Genomic DNA, 17,453 nt, shown 5'->3' with positions numbered 1-17,453 from the left:
CAGAAATGAAAGACTAGATAATAGTTATTTGCGCAACTAGAGAGGAAAGTGCAACTTTTGCTCTCGCGAACAAAGTTCAAGAGTGCAAAAAGCAGTTTACTCCAGCGCATCTAATTTTTTCTACGACCAATGTTATGTTTTATGAAAAACAGTCAATTTGTTAAAAAAGTGACGAACTGTTTTTAGAAAGTGTGACTTTTACTGGTCCCATGGGAGAAAAATACTTTCAGTCTCTTCCTAATTCTTGAAAGCAGGGAGCAGGACTCTCAAGACATGTTTCACATTCTTCATACTTTTTTCTTGGTAACACCCCCATTTCAAGAATACCACCCTGGTGGCACTTTCAGTTGGTAGTGAAAATTAAAACGAAATCAATCCTGGAATTTTTAACCAACAGAGAAACTGCCGATCATTAAAAATGATGATTAAATTGGAAAAATGTAGAGCACTTGACCCACAAATGTTCAACTCACAGAACAGTGGTTTAGAGTAGTTGGAAGGTTTTAATTAAAAAATTACACACGTAGAACTGAAGGATTGTAAATCAATGATATTTTTTTAAATATACCGTGTGTTCAGGATAAGGAGGGCCTTGAAAACGATTAGAGGTACAATTTGGTTAAACAGGGAAAAAGTTGCGTAATTATGGCCTTAATAAAATGACATTTAGAAAATATTTTGGTGCACTTTACGGACAGTTAAAAGCGGGAAAGATACTTTCCGCATGTGTGAGGTATACAACATTTTTCCTACGAGTATCAATTTTTATTAAATCAAAAAAAAATGTATAGTCAAATTACTAAATCTGATAATTAAAAGTGTATTACAAACGAGTGCGAAAAATTGCACTGAGTAGGAAATAGCACTTTTCTTGAACAATTACAAACTACTCAGTGTGTTGACTGCAAATGCAGTAGACTTTGCATAAGCAATAATTGGAGACTGCAAATTCTCAAATCAGTTTTATCAAAACACCTGAAATTGCATACCATTGATTGTTCCAAAATTCCCTTTGCTATTAAACCCGGTTCATTATCGGCATATATGCATGCCTTGGCATTACGATGGTGCGTGTCAGGCCCTTTACGTGCGCGTTTATAGCCCTCGTCTGTCGTAATTGAACTCTTGATAGCTCCTCGTAGCAAATATAACCATCTTCGCAATTTCCCCAGTATGTAGACTCACCATTGAGTATTTGAATGGGCTAAAGTGGATGCCGGAGGTCTTATAGGCGGATGACGACATTTTATTGTTGTTATTGTCTTAAATGTGTAGTAATAATCAATCAATCTTTACAATCAATTAAGTGTATAAGATAATGTTTGAAAGAGTATCCAACAACTAAATTTTGACTTGCTTTGTTTATATGATTTATTATATCCAGCAATTATGAAGACGAGTAAAAAGACAGACATCGCGTTGACTGGGTCTCACATGCCCAAAAGATGTGAGGATCAAGTTGCTAACAAGTAAGTTTATGAATTATTTTGACGTTCCCAACACTTGGATTAATACAAAGTTGTAGTCTCCGGGGACTTTCTTTGTTGACTGCCAACATTTTCTTGTTCGTTAATAATGCGTGTGGTACCGGGAAAATTTTGTAAATCCAGTAAGCCGACGGTAATCGGACCGAATTAAAAATGAATGTCCCGACAAACTGTAATTTTCATTTTAATCTCCGGCTTAATTTTAATAACTTTTCCCGATCCAAACTCAAACAAAAATTCCCAGACATCGCAAAACTCCAAAACATCGTTTTCTACAATTATAAAGTTAAGTAATTCTTTAATTTGCCGATATCGTTCGCTGTTCCCTCGTTAAATTCAATCTGGTGTTAAACGAGACTAGGGAAAACAAGCTAATTAGATTTTAAAACGTTTTGGGTGGATTACTAATGGCTTTTTGCGCTTATTATCCTGCAATTCGTGTGTACCAAAGTAAGCTCCGAGTGCACCGATTGTGTGCTCTGTTGTTGATGGTTAACGCCGTATTTTAAACTTTCAACTTTGCTAGGAAACAACGAAAACTCCGGGCTAGAGTCACGTGTGTTTTTGACTCAGTCTACAATTTCACCTGTAAAACGTACACATTTTACAACTGATTTTACTCTGAAATAACTGTAATAACACCACAAAAGTGAAACATCTTGCATGCACAAAGGAAATAACTATAATTTAAAGTACTTCTTTTGCCTTATGGTGTTTCTGAAGGGTGTTACAATAAACACTGCACTGTCTACATAAATACTGTTACTACTTGACTGTTAAGTACTTTTGTACTTACCTTCAAATTCCTATAAGTTTTAAGTTCCATAGATCTTTAAATGTCACTGCCAACCTTCTAAAAAGTGCCAGAGTTCTCTATAGGTGTCTTAAGCCTTCCTAAAACTGTTTTAAATTGCCAGAGGCCTCTAAAACCATTTTGAAAGTTTCATAAACCTCTAAATATTACTGACACATGCCAGAGTCCTTATTGGTCATATACTTTTCAATTTATTGTAGGCTTTAAGTTTTAACCTGAAGCTATAATCATTCAGCAACTAGAAAAGTTTCTTGAATTTTATTGGTTGCTAGTACAATGAAGGAAATAATCATTTTGAAAATAATATCACTTTTAATCACCGACATCAACAGTCACTGAACAGACTGTAAATACAGTGGGTGAGTTGTGATTGGTTCAAAAAATGCAGCTTTCAGCTTGCTGCATAAGCTTCGCATTTAATGTAAAAATCATTTTTTTTATATACAGGATGATCACAATACACCTTGGCTACTATAAATCATTTATGGAGTTGAAGCAGTTACTGATTCAATTTGTAGAGTCCATTCCATCTTTGTAGTAGTGGATCTCGCGTGACAAACCTATGGCCATTTAAGTTTCCAAACTCATGGCGTCCCTGATGAACAGTCTTATAAAGTTAGATGAGAAATTTGGGCAGACGCTTAATTTCGTAGAGACCCGGCGTGTTTTGCTAAACTACATTAATTTCTGCCCCGGAAAATGCCACGGTTAAATCATAACTTATATACACGCAATGCATCTAACTTAGTGTAAAGCTCGCTGAAAACGGCTTGGGAACGAACAAGACACGTCTATCCAATTAACTAAACCCATTTTTGGGGATGTTATCACTTAGTGCAATTTACCAAACCATTGGAAAATATGTTAAAAATTGCTCTCTCGCAACTTGTTCTATTACTCTAACATGAAAATAAGTTCAACTAATTCCATTTTAACAGAAAATCGTCCACGCCAACTGTCAAACAAGTTATAATACGACCATTATGTGACCATAAAGAATGATTTTTCTTTAGCAAAGTTGGTAACACCTTTCGCTACAGTTGGACAGTTTTGGGACCCGCCTAAATGCAACTAAATTTACTTATTGTGCCGTTAGAATGCTTGAAAGGAGACCTCCTTTCGGGAGCATTACAATGGGTGACCGTGTGTGAGGTTTTGAGATATATGGACAAAATCCTGTATGAAACAGAAACCACCTTGCGCTTTTTGCTTCATTGGACATTTACGGGTTTCTTGGCAGATGATGTGCTAATGTAAAATGTGGCCGGAATAATTTTAGGAAGGGTTCAACCGAGCAATTTGGCAATTAAACAATAAAGACGTATTTGATAAGAGAATAGGAACGAGTCGACAACAATAGAGCCATGTTAATGGCAGTGTAAACTCCGCTCGCTACTAAATGTCATAATGTTATAATACTCGAGATTTGGAGTTGGAAATTGCCTTTTGCAGGTTTTGAATGGGCTTTTGTTTCGCGAAGAAAATCAATTTTGGAGACACTGTGTCTGGAATTGTGGCTTTTTCAGTCCACTATTTAGGGCTCCCAATCTCAATATTTAATTATCATCTGTCGATCTTAATCAAAACATTCGAAGCCCAAATTCAGCGTGTAATGGTTGCCACAATGACTTTTGTAAAAAATTAAAGAGCGATTTACAATCAATCAAATTTCTCTGTTAGGCACTCTATTATCGTCCGTAAAAAGCGGTGTGGCGTCCATTGTTCTGCAGGCTTCATTTAGGAAAATAGGCCGTCGATGCGTGGGCTAACCGAATGAATTCATCCGAGATTTTTTTCGAATTGTGCTCTGTTATTTTCGTCTCTATTATCGACAGATAATGGGGTTCATGATTTACGGTATGCCGATTAATAAAAGCAAAGATAAACCTTCACTTTTGTCCTCAGGAAGAAAGGAAGTTCCAGTGATGAGACAAAACTCATAAAAATGTTAGAACACTTTTTTATGCTCATCAGAAGTATGTCCTGGCTACTTTACATAATAATATGATTTAGATATTAATCGAAACTTTGAATAACAACACCATTGTCTCTCATGGAGGATTAAAAAGAAATGGCCTATTTTATAGGCACCATTAATGTAGTTTTGATTGTAATCTCCCACTATTACCACAATGACTCGGGCTTTTCTTCCATTTTAATATCCTCAGATAGGTTTAATTCGCCGTCGAGATAAAGTCAGACGAAGGCCGAGTTTTATTTCATAACTTCTTTTTGTGGGCGGCGAACTAGATACAAAAATTAAATTAATAGTTCGACGAGAAGATTCATACGCCCCGATTAAATTCTTTACGGATCATATCCTGCAAAGTCTATTGTTGTCGGAAATTACTTCGGTACGGCACTGGTTTGCACGATTTATTGTTACAACCTGCAGGTTGACCGAGAAGACGATGCAAGTCATAATCAAAGAAACAAGAGATAAAAAGGGGATGCACCTGCTGTTTAATATACCGGAGGGCCACAAACCCGTCACAAAAGGTGGATTTCCATTCAGTACACAAATATATAATCACGACCTGAAGTTAATTAAAAGCAATGTTGCCAATTGTATTTTGATATTCCAAAATCTTGCAATCCCCAGGGACATATGCAATAGAAATTTTCTATTTCTGACAAAGCACAGTGCAGTTGAAGGCGCGTCAAAACGACGAATGTCAGTCTAAGCGCCGTGTGACGTCACGAGGCACGTTTCAGTTTGTTTCATTATTAATTCTTCCTTTGCTTTTTTTTCAATTATTAAAAAAACATTTTTCTAAGGTGTACGAAACCCAGGCAATTTTTAGGAGGTTTTTGCTAGTATTTACAGGTCACTGGCTATAACTAACAACTAATCTACAGTTTAGGACATTTGTAAAGTCCTCTGATCATTTTCAACAATTTTTAGGAGGTTTACGAAGGTATTTCAAGGCTTCTTGACCATTTTAAACGATTTTTCTAAGGTCTACGACACTTATAGAGCCCTCTGACAATTTTTAGGAGCTTTTCGTTAGTATTTAAAGGCCTCTGGCTATAACTAACTATTTTTTTACATTTAGGACACTTGTAGAGGCCTCTGACAATTTTTAGGAGGTTTTTGCTAGTATTTAGAAGTCACTGGCTATAGCTAACAACTAATCTACAGTTTAGGACATTTGTAAAGTCCTCTGACCATTTTCAACAATTTTTAGGAGGTTTACGAAAGTATTTAAAGTCTTCTTGACCATTTTAAACGATTTTTCTAAGGTCTACGACACTTGTAGAACCCTCTGACCATTTTTAGGAGGTTTTTGCTAGTATTTAGAGGTCACTGGCTATAACTAACAGCTGATCTACAGTTTAGGACATTTGTAAAGTCCTCTGATCATTTTCAACAATTTTTAGGAGGTTTACGAAAGCATTTAAAGGCTTCTTGACCATTTTAAACGATTTTTCTAAGGTCTACGACACTTATAGAGCCCTCTGACAATTTTTAGGAGCTTTTCGTTAGTATTTAAAGGCCTCTGGCTACAACTAACCATTTTTTTACATTTAGGACACTTGTAAGGGCCTCTGACAATTTTTAGGTTTTTGCTAGTATTTAGAGGTCACTGGCTATAACTAACAACTAATCTACAGTTTAGGACATTTGTAAAGTCTTCTGATCATTTTCAACAATTTTTAGGAGGTTTACGAAAGTATTTAGAGGCTTCTTGACCATTTTAAACGATTTTTCTAAGGTCTACGACACTTATACAGCCCTCTGACAATTTTTAGGAGCTTTTCGTTAGTATTTAAAGGCCTCTGGCTATAAATAACCATTTTTCTACATTTAGGACACTTGTAGAGCCCTCTGACAATTTTTAGGAGGTTTTTGCTAGTATTTACAAGTCACTGGCTATAATTAACAACTGATCTACAATTTAGGACATTTGTAAAGTCCTCTGATCATTTTCAACAATTTTTAGGAGGTTTACGAAAGTATTTAGAGGCTTCTTGACCATTTTAAACGATTTTTCTAAGGTCTACGACACTTATACAGCCCTCTGACAATTTTTAGGAGCTTTTCGTTAGTATTTAAAGGCCTCTGGCTATAACTAACCATTTTTCTACATTTAGGACACTTGTAGAGGCCTCTGACAATTTTTAGGATATTTTCGATAGTATTTAGAGGCTTCTTGACCATTTTAATCGATTTTTCTAAGGTGTAAGACACTTGCAGAGCCTTCTGACAATTTTTAGAATTTTTTTGATAGTATCTAGAGGCCTCAGGCTAAAACTAACCATTTTCTACGTTTACTACACATTTTTGCAAATCATTGGTTCTACAAATTAGACACTTCAGGCCGTTATAATCTTCTTTAAATAAAAGGTTATATTTAAAACATTACAAAAATGATTCAAGTAAGTTACTATGCATGCAAGACAACAAAGAATTAATAGTGAATATTATTAAAGTCGTTAATTCGCTGAGTAGGAAATCTAGGCAAACGAGACGTGCCTCGTGACGTCGTTTTTACGTTTGGTAGTTTTCTTAATACTAAATAATTGTATGGTAATATTGTTCAGCAAAGTTTTAAGTAAAAATAAATTTAATGCAAAACCCCAGTTGCTAACCAATCGGAAGAGCAGGAAAAATGTCACAAAGTAGTTTTTGTGACTTTGCCTGACTGCGTTCCCGAGATATTCCAAATAATATCATCTTTAAATATTTTTACATAATTTTTCATAATTAATTAGTTAACATTTTTAGATACGCACTTTTTCCTGTTTTAACTAAATTTACTAGATACTTTTAACTAACAACACAATCAGAAACATGGTGTAGCCCTGTAGTCCAACAAAGACCAAATTTGGCAAGGGTTTGTGTCCCTGCGTCATTCTCCATTGTCGCCCTTTTCTGAAATTGTATTTGTATTAAGGGATCTGACGTGTGACAAGGGCTGATACGTTAGGAACGAAGGCCCTTTGAAAAAATACAGACGGGATAATGATAAAAATAATCCTCGACAAAGTAGCTTATGTGTTATACTTCTCTATTTCCAATTTGTGATTGCTGGAAGGGCCCTAAATTGCTATTTTATTATTTTCGATTAGAGCTTTTCAAGTCTAGTAAATAATTGTGGCTGGCACATTTCATGTTATTTTGCAGGTCTGGGAAAACTGAATCCAATGACGTAATAACATACAAGGTGTCTCACTTGAACTTGTCTCAGAAACTGTACATTTTTTGCATGACACATTTGATGTTATTTTGTAGGTCTGAGAAAGCTGAATCAAATGACGTATTTTTTTTTCATTTAAGTTACTTTAAACATAGTGTTAGTCTAGACACATTTTGTAATTTACTAAAAAGAATATTCAAATTTGTTCATGGGATACCTGTTGAGAAAAATAAATTGAGCCACAGCACCAAAACTGAATGGGCCTAAATTAAGTTGTACCTGTTTAGGTATAAAATATGTCTAGTCCCTGATTAAATTTCCAGTTATGATTATCATAAAACCCCATAACTCGGTTAAAAATTAAAGACATGTAACTTTGGTCATACATCAACCAATTTTAAATGGGAAAAGCCGGCATGTAAGTGCCTCGGGTAGGCCGTTCTTGTACGGCTATAAACAATGGAATATAATTTATATGTAAAGCATAAAAGCCGTAAATGGGCGTATTAGGTAGATTGTTTAAACCGCAGGGTCTAAGCAATAGGTGTCGGAATAAATTTACATGTACAGCTTAAAATTGTTGACTTAATAAATTTATTATATTGTTTTGGGTGAAGTAGTCCCGGTAAGGAAAATTAAATAAATATTCATACACTGGCGCTACACGTTTACAGGATAAAAAAATAAAACCTTCCATGAATATAAGCGTAAATAAACAACATTTCCATAAACAGCAAAAGTGTTTTGACTCGCAAATTTGCGGCGTGGAAAAAACGGTCCAGAATCGAAAACAATTTAAACGCAGACAAAATTCCTTGCGTAAACTGGAATTAATTCGAATCGTCGCCTTAATCTTAAACCCGGGAATAAGCTTTTATCATTCCGCTTAACATGTTATCCAAACATAATTTCCATAAGATCAAACAAGCCTTTCAGGGCTCTCCCTCCATCTTTGATGCATATTTAAGATGGCAAAGCCCTCATTCCGATAAAAACGGAAGCAGAAATTCCCTCCAAGAATAGATTACAATATAATAAGAAAAAACTACTGTGTAATTGTTGGACAATATATACAGGGTGATTGATTGAATTGAATTTCTTATTTTTGATTCATGTGACGAACCTCAAAACTACATTTCTGTGGCTCAAAAAAGTGATTACAAAATATTCATACAAAAGACACTTTATAGCTTTATGAACTGCATTTCGACTGAAGTGTGACAGCTGTCAAAGCACTGTCTTGAATAGGACAATACTTCACCAGTGTCAAATCATCAACCATAAACCTCTAAAGTGCATTTCTGTGGCGCAAAAATGTGGTAACAAAAAATTCATACAAATGACACTTTATAGCGCTGTAAACTGGATTTTGACTAAAGCGCTTTATGTGACAGCTGTCAAAGCACTGTCCTGAATAGGACAATACCGTGACACATCTGTCAAAAATTCCACGTTTAAAGTGGTTTAAATTGAATTTCCTTCAAGTGGTAGTTATACAGGATGAGTCAGGGTTAAACGGCCAAACACATTGTACAGAAAGTATTCAGGTTTTTGGAAATAAATGATAGGTGGCGTACTACAAAAAAGGGTACTCACCCTGTATAATAGCCAATGAAATTCTAACGGTATATAATCTTTGATTGGTGTGAATTTTCACATTGACAGCAAGAAAATTACATTTTTCATTAGAAAATTGCGACACTATCGACCCTAAAATTATGAAGCCAATCTTGTCAAAATTTAAATGATTGCACAGAACTTGACAATTTCCATTTTAACAGTCCTTGGTTCCTTGGTTGACAGTTCTAATTAAATATCGAATAAAAACTTCTTCTTAGATATCTTGAAATTTGGTCACAGTACTAGTGTAGTCATGCTGTACTGAAATTTCAAAAAATTAACCCGACTTGACAACGTTGCTTTAAAATTAAACTGAAATCGTCTTGATGCAATGAAGTACAAAAAGATTCTGTGGCTTGGCAACCCTCAGGTAAGCAGGTGTTTGGAAATCAACCATCAAGCCCATGTTGCCCGATTAGTGGTTTACGGGCCCTTTAAAGGTAAAACCGGCCTCCGAAATTTCTCGCCCTGTCACAGTTTCCCTAAAGTATGAACGTAAAAAATGCGGGGATTTGGCCCGGAAGCCCGAAAGCAACAGTTATTAATGGGTCACACATATGATCGGCGGCATAAAACCCAATGTACCGTGAAAAGGTGTGATCCGTAATATTTCACAATTCTTGGGGACAGTCAAGGAAATAGAGTTTTAATCGATTTGGACGAAACAGCTGACCAAATATTCGATTTCTAAAAAGAAGTAATTGAATGAATTAATATTCCTTTTATTTTCAAATTCAATATAAACATTCTAATATATTTTATAAAAAAACGTCACATTGAATTGGAAAAGCTCGTTTCGAAGCTGTCAATAAAAACTGGAAATGAATTTTTAAATTTTATCCACATTTCCATAAAACAGTTCAATCCAATTTACAGTCCTAATAATATAAAAAACCCTTACGGACCAACGTTTTAAACGAGTTTTCCTTTAAAAGCTGAAATATTTACGGGGAAAGTTGAAAATAAACGATTTGACTCGACTTGATCTAGTAAAATATCAACGACCCAAAAGGGACAAGCTCGCGTGACTAACAAAACTACGGCAAGTATAAATTTACTTGACAATTCAAAAAGGTTTAAGGATGTTATTACCGGTTTCAATAAATCTGTAGTTTGCAGCAAATAACAGAAATTGAGACAGACCTGCTTTATAATTTATTTTCAGTGAAAACCCGGAAAATACTCGAGTGAATTACTATATTGGGTGTATTTCTATTCAAGAGTTAATAAAGTTATGCCATTCCCGAGATACTTGCAATTTTCTGCCAAGAAAACCCCGATATATATTCGGGAATTTTTTTTAAAGATTGAAGATAACCAAGAAGGCTTAAATCACGGAATCGAGTAAATATTCCGCTCACGCCTTGGCATACATTTCTTGGATCCTTCTGATAAAATTCCTCAGGTCGTATCCTGGGCCCGCTGAACGTGTTAAGGGTCCTTGTCGGTAAAACAAATAGAAAAATTCCCCATAAACAACGGCCCGGGTGTCGGTAAGATAAAACCGAAAGGGCTTTCTAAATCTCGATGCGAAGCATCCACTCCTATTGAAATTGGAGCGTGGAAAAAATACATTTTACCAGTGGCTCTATCTCCAGGAATAATTTACCGATTTCGGAAGAAATAATAATAACTACGTTTATATTGGGCGAATTGAATTCGCTTGTTCAGTCCAACTTAGTAAGTAAAGTAGAAATAAGAAATAACTTGCGTTATGCGGACGATACTGTTCTGCTGGCTAATCCTAAAAAGTACTTAATTCTTAAGTTAACGAGCTACGAAAAAAATTTAGTCTATATCCTATTAGACTATCGGGTATGTTAGTCAAATATAATTGTCATCCAATTAAAGGCCTACCAATCTTATCTAACAGTTAAAAGTTACCGGCCAGGGCAATTGTCGATTTAAAAGCCGCTATAAATACCGGGTGTATCGGACTGGTCCGGCATGACTTTTGTAATTTAATAGCCCTAAGGAAAAATACGACGCTAAATCATTGGTTGGTAAAGACACCTGCTGATGCCGAAGAACCAGACACTGCACCTGCTAAAGGCAGATAACTCCACTTTGATTGGTCTAGTTTTTTAGCTCGGAGGTTTAATTTATGCGAGTTATCTGACTCGAATCGAAGTATCTTCGCATTGAGCTTGATTGGGAAATGAACCGGCAAAAACGTCAAGTTTATTTTAATGGTAAGTCCACGTGTTTGTAGTTTGTGTCATAATCATCACACAAATACTGCACATGTAGAGATTAGCTGAGTTGTCAAGTGTTTTTTAGGCAGAAAACTCGAAACAATGGAAAGTGATCAAAATCATCAGTTTACCGAACCGGTTTCGTAAATGAAATCAAACGGAAAGCATATAAGAGGTCAAAGAACATAACGACAGCGATTCGAAATAACTTATGACCAGTCCTCCTCTATCTATATCTGCAGAAAACAAAGATCGGACCAATAATAAATTGCGTCCATAAATAAACGTTCCTTCTGAAACATTAACCTCAAATTTCCATTAACTCTTTCCCCCGTATAGCAAAAGGGGGTACAGCAATCGTTGTTATTAATTTATGCAAAAGGGGCTCTTATTGCCCGCGGGCGTATGCCACATATAAATTGGCGCATGCATCGGAAATTGCTTTGTTTTCCGTTTTCCAGCGACAGTTACCAGTTTAAAAGACCGATTTATATTTCAATAAAATATGAATGACAAGCTTCAACAGTATGAATTAATTTCACAATGCCAATATCGATGGAAAATATCATCACTTGTCAAGAAATCAGGCATTTTTCGCGTCAACCAACATGACATTTCCGGATTATCAAATAAAAAATTGATTTGTCGATCAGAATAAGGGAAAACCAAGCAGTCCGGGAGTGAGCTTTCCCTCGGGAATGCCACCCTTGGTAACTTATACAGGGTCGGCCCGAATCGATGGTCAATTTGCTCTATTATGGTTGGAGGAGCAAGTGAAATGAATTTTGAAACAGGGGCACGGCCCCTAGAGACAATCCGGGACTCTTTTTTGGTGGGCATAATAATTGACAAAAATATGTTCACGAAAATGCTTTACTGATACATTGTATAAAAGTCAAACTTTTTTATTGATTGGTAAAAGATATGTTAACCCCTACTCTATAATAAAAGGGGTTAAATTGACTTGTCACGATTACAAACTAGTAATTAGTTACCCATCTGAATTTTATAATCTCTCAATAACGACATGACTGAGCGAAACTGAATTTAATCCATTGCATGTCAAATATTTGTTAACACAATAATTCCATTTAAGTGAATTAAGGAACGTTGCACAAAAGCGTTTCGTGGGCTTTTTCCCCAATTTTCCAAGACTGACGCGGTTGATGAAATCGTGACTTCACTTCTCGGCAAACAAGGGGGAAGTTCTACCCTCTGATATTACGAAAAAAAGTTTAGTCACTACTACTAAGCCTGAAAAACAAATATTGACTCCGTATTACGGAATTTTCGGTTCGTTGCCAGACCGCAAAGTTTATTGTTGTCGGCTCAATTTCTGTTTTTTAATTTAAAAAGGAAAAATTTGCCAGAAATTTCTTTTGCATACTTTAGGGATCCAAAGAGCTTTAAAAGTATCGGTTTTTGTTAGTAGCCCTGTTATTGATTATTTTTATATTGTTTTACTAATTACAGAATTGTCAGGTATCTTATAATAATAAGGATAGGAAGTTGATAAGATCGAGAATAAACACATAGTACACTAAACATGGATCTAAAGCAACCAAATAAATTATGTTTGGATACAAAGATAAGTTTGGTGATATTGGAGAATCAAAAAACTTTGAATGAAAATAAGAAGAAATTCAGAACCTATAGCTGAAGCACCAAGAAAAATACCTGCTGACGTCCAAGAAGGCTTGAAAATTGAACTGGAAAATGGAACGGATGGGACTAGAAAAGTATCAGAATCAACTGAATGGGTGAGTTCCTTAGTAATTGTGAAGAAATCAAATGAATCTCTTCGTATTTGCCTTGATCCACAAAATTTAAATAAAACGTCAATAATTTTTATCAAATTAAATTACATGAAGAAAGTCAATTGTTGACAACTTGTAATGCAGGAAACTATGGCAGATAATGTTACAATAGACTACCTTTCGGTATTTGTTCTGCTCCAGAAGTGTTTCAGAAAACATTTACAGAAATATTTGGTGATTTACCTGTAGTACAAGTGTACAGTTATGACATATTGGTGTATGCAAATAACGAGAAGGAACACCTACAAAGACTAAATGCCGTATTTTAAAGAACGAAAGTTTAACAAAATATAAGAGATTTCAGTCCACTGTGAACCGTCTACGCCTTAGGGTGGCAGACTGCATAAAAACTTTCAGAAAAGAAGTAGGGAGGTGGATTGGGGTCGCTCAATTCGTATTTAGCCCCTCACTTCGCCATATGGAATCCGATTCATCCCGTCAAAATCCAGACCCGGAACTGCGGGCTTACGAATTTTTATTTATGCTACATCGAAAGTGTCAAGTTGTCCCAAAAAAATCGTCTGCAACCTGGAAATTCCAGGTTTTGATTAATCAGCGCACGAAATTGTAAAACTGGAAGAAACAAAGTATATGGCGCTAGTCCTGAAATATCGACAATCCATTAATCAAATCAATCAATTTGCGAGAAAGTGACTCACGTTTGCTCGGCTGACAACAATTCATCAGCTTAGAAAACAATGCAGCGTATCGGAAAAACATCGATGACACGTAATTTATAAGATGAAATATGTCCTTTTTCGATACTGCGACAGTTTGGATCAAACTTTGTTATTGATCTTTTTCAGGTCTCAAGACACTAAGTTATTAAAGTTTGTCAATATGAATAATGCTTTAAATTTAGAACCTTAACAGAAAAAAAGTTTTGACTGCCTTCCTCACATTGCATTGTAAATTTCGTATTCTTATCGCAATAGTCCTTCGGGACCACAAGGAAGTTTCCCTGCAGCTGGGCATGAAATATTAAACCTCCCTTCTATGTGTCTATTACACACGGAGCACAAGTAATAACATAAATATTCGTATAAATCATATTGCATGTTCCTTGTGTGTGGTTACCAATTTTGGCGAATAAACTGCCAATTTATGCAAACTTATTTTTTCTTTTTTCAATGTCGAGCAATTCTCCATTAAATCAACGACAAAATTGAAATTACAAGCTAATTTGCATTTCGAAGTGTAGTCAGGTACTTTAATTATTCGTGGAACTTCAGCAGAAAATTGCTCATAACTTGCGTCAAAGCTGTACAGTTAAATTAACACTATGTTCGGGATAATTACTCGTCTACACATATCCCTCGATGTTGAGTGTATGCAAATTACGATTATATTTACCATCGTAATTGGCCGAGTTCCACTAACTTATAATTGAACAACAAACCGTACAATAATGCTTTTTTATGTCTTGTTCATTGATAGAAATTATGTTTTTAAGTAAAGTGGTTTTCCAAATTTATTGGGTTATTTTTGTATAATTAGTTACCTTAAGGTCGTAAATAATAAGCCTCCGATAATTTGGCAGGTTAGTTAACAAGTATGTAATATTACGAACCTTAATTTACTGAAACTGTGATCATTACCAACAAAAATTAATGAATGTCAGTTAGAACACAATTTTAGTCAGTATTTTTGAAATCTGATGGTTACGGCCCTGAAATTTGCTGTGTAGCCAGTAAATTGACCATAAAATCCAGGGACGTATAGAATTTTTTCCATAAACATCTCTTACTTAACTCAAATTGTGATAAAATTCTTTTAAAAATGAAAGAAAGTCAGAAATGCAATGAAAAGCCATTCCAGTCAGTATTTTCAAAATCTGGTGGTTACAGCACTGAAATTTGCAGTAAATTGACCATAAAATCCAGGGACGTATAGAATTTTTTTCATAAACATCTCTTACTTAACTCAAATTGTGATAAAATTCTTTTAAAAATGAAAGAAAGTCAGAAATGCAATGAAAAGCCATTCCAGTCAGTATTTTCAAAATCTGGTGGTTACAGCACTGAAATTTGCAGTAAATTGACCATAAAATCCAGGGACGTATAGAATTTTTTTCATAAACATCTCTTACTTAACTCAAATTGTGATAAAATCCTTTTAAAAATGAAAGAAAATCAGAAATGCAATGAAAAGCCATTCCAGTCAGTATTTTCAAAATCTGGGGGTTACAGCACTGAAATTTGCAGTAAATTGACCATAAAATCCAGGGACGTATAGAATTTTTTCCATAAACATCTCTTACTTAACTCAAATTGTAATAAAATCCTTTTAAAAATGAAAGAAAGTCAGAAATGCAATGAAAAGCCATTCCAGTCAGTATTTTCAAAATCTGGGGGTTACAGCACTGAAATTTGCAGTAAATTGACCATAAAATCCAGGGACGTATAGAATTTTTTTCATAAACATCTCTTACTTAACTCAAATTGTAATAAAATCCTTTTGAAAATGAAGAAAAGTCAGAAATGTAATAAGAGATTATTTTAGTCAGTATTTTTGAATTCTGGGGGTTAACGCACTTAAATTTGCTGTGTAAACAAAGTTAAGAAATCAAAAATTATGTTCTCTATACCTTTTCGTTGACTGGGCTAATTATAATTCAAGCTTTTGACTGCTGTGTTGGTCTCTAACAAAACGATTTTGGCCTACGTCTACTACCAGTCCAATCCACTGCCCTTCTTTGAATGATATTCTATAATTAAAAAAGAACTCGAGTCCCGGTTGTGTATTCATATAATATTTAGCAAGTTGGGGAGTGAAAATAATACAAGAGCCCTTCAGATCGACCCTGTGGGCCTTTTAGGCCACCGCCGTTCCCAATTTGGCAATGACTAACGGATATGGAGCTCCTTCATAAAATGTCAATATTAATAATAACTTAATTGTGTGACGGTTTTTTTTTAAACTAGGAATGTGTTTTTAATAACGGTTTCCGGAAGTGTTGATTAAGACGTATAACGACTCTATAATAACGTTATTAAATTGGATGATGGTGGTTCACTTGTACTTTTCACATTTATGTGCTGATGCACTCGAAAATTAGGTTCGTCTGCGGCTGATACACGTCTGTCGTGTTCACATTTCACCTTGGCTGATTCCAAATTGGACAAAGTTCATTCGACAGGAAAATTGTATGACCTATACCTGCAGGACGTTCCCGACAAGGCATACATTTCCGCTACATATCAAAATCTAATTCGCAATTTCGTCACATATATGTATCACATCAAGTCGGTTATGGAACGTTAATTGGATCAATTATTTTAAACCCGGTCCTATGCACTGATTTCTAAAAATGCACTGGAAATAAATCGGAAACGAACAAATTGTATAGAGCAATCAAAGTTGAGAGTTTAAACCTTGTTGAATGGAAAAGGCAACTCGATATAAATTACTGTGTCAAAAGCGTTCAGATCTACAATTTCCAAGGCACAATATCAACAATTATTGGAGCACACCCCCTGGAAATCGTTCGTTCGTGTTCATTACGATTGGTATTGTGTCGAGTACATTTACTTAATTATCGGGAATTGGTCAGAAAGAGTGTTTCTGTTTAATTTCGGTTTTAGAAAATAACTTTATTACTTTCGAGTGATAAAACAGTTTCTATTAAAAGCATAACTGCAACTTTATGCATTGAATATTAAGGTTACTGGTACGGAAGACAATCAATCAATAAACCGCACGGGTTAATGATATTGGGTAAACCAATGCTTTTAGGAAACTGACTGCCGTAATAGATACAAGACAATGATCAAAAGCAAACGCCTATATGGACTGCCTGTAATGGAACACTAATCCTATTTAAAACCAAATTGTCGTGATGATATGCGATAGGTTGCATCCTATATAAGGATTATCCTGCATATCACCAATAGGCAAACCATAAAGCGAGATTGCTTTATATTTCCAACGCCATAGAAGAGATATTCCATCACCATGAAACTTTATATTTTGAAATAACTAAGTTATTTTACATGTCATCACTGTGTACAGGGGACAAAATAAGTTTGAATGTAACAATTTTTTCTTCCATATCATCTAATGTTTCTCTCTGTGACAAACTCTTGCTGTCCCGAAAATTGTTGCAACTTTTATCATTAAATATACACTATTGGACGTTTCAGACAGAACTTTCTCTCTTTTGACAACCTTTGATTTCTTCGGTTTACATGAATCCGTCATTGATTTTCTTCAGCGCTATTAGCTTATAGAATTTACTTATGTCCATGTTATGCTTGATTTTTTTTTAAGACCAGTTGTATCATTGAGAGACCATAACATCGACAGTGAATCTTTTTTAGAGGTGATACGTCCTCTTTCATGGACAAAAACGTGACTTTTTATTGAAGTGCACCATTTGT

This window comes from Ips typographus, linkage group LG9, assembly GCF_016097725.1.
Source record: "Ips typographus isolate SLU linkage group LG9, UJ_Ityp_2.0, whole genome shotgun sequence".
NCBI classification, from domain to species: domain Eukaryota; kingdom Metazoa; phylum Arthropoda; class Insecta; order Coleoptera; family Curculionidae; genus Ips; species Ips typographus.
This window is presented reverse-complemented; position numbering follows the sequence as displayed.